The 2,349-nt window shown below is 29.3% G+C and overlaps 1 long non-coding RNA gene across 1 annotated transcript; it reads right to left on the minus strand.

Annotated features, from left to right (window-relative positions):
- Positions 1 to 551: 551 nt before the first annotated feature.
- Positions 552 to 2,021, minus strand: LOC120355858. Its single transcript, XR_005573850.1, has 2 exons — positions 1,842 to 2,021; positions 552 to 660 (listed from the first exon to the last, which is right to left on the minus strand). It is a non-coding gene; the product is annotated as an uncharacterized LOC120355858 (long non-coding RNA).
- Between the last annotated feature and the right edge of the window lie 328 nt (positions 2,022 to 2,349).

A 2,349-nucleotide genomic window follows, 5' to 3' on the forward strand; every position in this document is an offset into this window, starting at 1 on the left:
AAAAATCTTGAATTTTTAGTATGATAATTCATCTGTTGGTAAAAAAGCTCAATTCTTTCTAGCAAATAATATAGATCATCTAAATTTTTACTTGACATTTATGCCAGGTTTAAACTATGCCAATTGGCAAAACAATAATAATTGTCTTCTTAAACCGTCAGCTGATGTTGTCAATTAGTTTTTATTTAGCCATGCCTAGATGATGGTTTTAGAATTAAAAGATTCAATTGATAATTTACACCAGCTGTACATTTCAGAAGACAATATTATTGTCTTGTCAATTGGCATCGTATAAACCCCCCTACATTTTAGTTTTCAGGTATGATGATTGTTTGTGATTTATGTAATAGCCAACAAATATTTTATTACAGTGTTTCAATAGAAAGGAACTTTCAAAATAACTTTCCACTTCCATTTCATAATACTTTAATATTTTATTAAATATTTGTGTAAAATAAATATAAATATAAACATAAATATTAATGTGTTTAAATATTTTATTTTATACCTTGATATTTTTAATTACCGACAAAATTAGATTGTTTTTTTTTCTCCACTGAAAATACTCATATACTGTCCCATATTTTAGCCAATCCTTAATAGCGTCTTCAATTTGGGTCTTAATGCCCACAGTCGACCCACAAGATTGTTTGATAGAATCTGAAACATAAGGTAATATAATTTAATGAGAAATTCTATAAATATGAAGGCAGATGAAATTTTGCCACCACATAGGAGTTAGTATTTGATACAGGTGTTGCATGGTTAAAAGAGACAAAAGGGATAAAGGGACAAGTACAAAAATTTTTTTCAAGTGCACATCTAATATTTTGTTATACACATTGATATTTTGAATCACAAGGCGAGGTGATGACTGTTTTTTTAGATATTCGTTCAAACATTCAAATTGACTAAGAATAAAGTATGAATATTGGGTTTCCAAATTTTGTAGCATAGACGAATTTTAACTTGAAATACTCCTCTTTCATTAGGCCTATAGAACTAAATAAGGCTCTATATAAAAACGGTAAAAAAGTTACTTTTTAGATTTATGAGTAAAATGTAATAGTTACTGTAGGTACATACTTAGTTTTATGAAAAAAAACAGTTGTATGCCGATATTTTAACCATTTTTTATTGGCCTACTAAATTTTGTAAACCTAGACCAAAAGTTAAAATCACAATGAAATTAATCAAAATATCCTTGACATATGAGTTGTAGACATTCATAAATTAATTGGAAATTAAATTTTAAAATGAACAAGTTTAAGCTAAATTTCGTCACCATGGAATGACGATATTTGGAAAATGTTAATATTTATGAGGTGAACTCCGGGCACCCGTTTTAATTTTTTGGATCACCGAGTTAATTATTGGTACTGAACTTGTTAAAAGCAATCACTTTGATGTTAGCCTACATAGACTTTATTAGTGCCATAGCAACAGACTTCCATTGTTTGCAGGTTAAATTGGGTTATGTTTTAAAAATTTATATTTTTCATTATATTATTAAGTTTCATTCAATTTCTCAACACAAGCAGTCCTGTGACAAAAACAATACATAGATAGCATAATGAAAATATTTGTGTAGAAATCAAAGTAATTGTAATTTATTTGGAAGTTAAGTAGTAGGCTACATGTACAATACTTAAAACCAAGCTTATTGTATTATATTAATTTTTAATATATTAAATTAGAGCCCAGTTAACAAATATACCTAACCCTAACCTCGAATGTAAACAAGTGTAGGCTAAATACACACAATATTTGTTTTCAAGTTTAGACAATAATCACCAAACAATCTCATTTTTTAATAAAAATAATAAATTAAAGAAACTTACCAAGTCAAAGTGGAATGGGTAGACACTTCTAAAAGAGTTCACAGCTTTCATCAACGTGATGAAAATAATTCTAACATGAAATGGCGTCGATCGGTCGTTGACGAAAGTTGCTAGATCCGTTTTGTAAGGACTACATACTGTAGCGCTGTGAGTGGTGGAATTGGAAGCTCGTTTTCAACGTGTTTTAACGAGAGATCAACCGTTGAAAACAATGTTGTATTTAAAACGTTGAAAAATTCAACCGCTAACGTTTATTCGACCTCAACAACCAAATTTCAACGTTGGAAACACGTAGGTGTGCTACCTGGGATTGCTGTCCTTTTCTATCATGCAACAAAACAGATAGCACTACTCTCTCTCGCTTTGCAATGTTGTCTATTGCCAGAATATTTTATATTTACTTTTGACAGTGACTGTACAAAACTGAACAAAAAATTCTCAGCCGCCATTTTTTTTCTTAATTCTATCAAAATACTTGAGTACACAAGTCGTATAATTGATTTAAAAT

Source organism: Nilaparvata lugens, unplaced genomic scaffold, assembly GCF_014356525.2.
Source record: "Nilaparvata lugens isolate BPH unplaced genomic scaffold, ASM1435652v1 scaffold4997, whole genome shotgun sequence".
In the NCBI taxonomy this organism is placed as follows: Eukaryota; Metazoa; Arthropoda; class Insecta; order Hemiptera; family Delphacidae; genus Nilaparvata; species Nilaparvata lugens.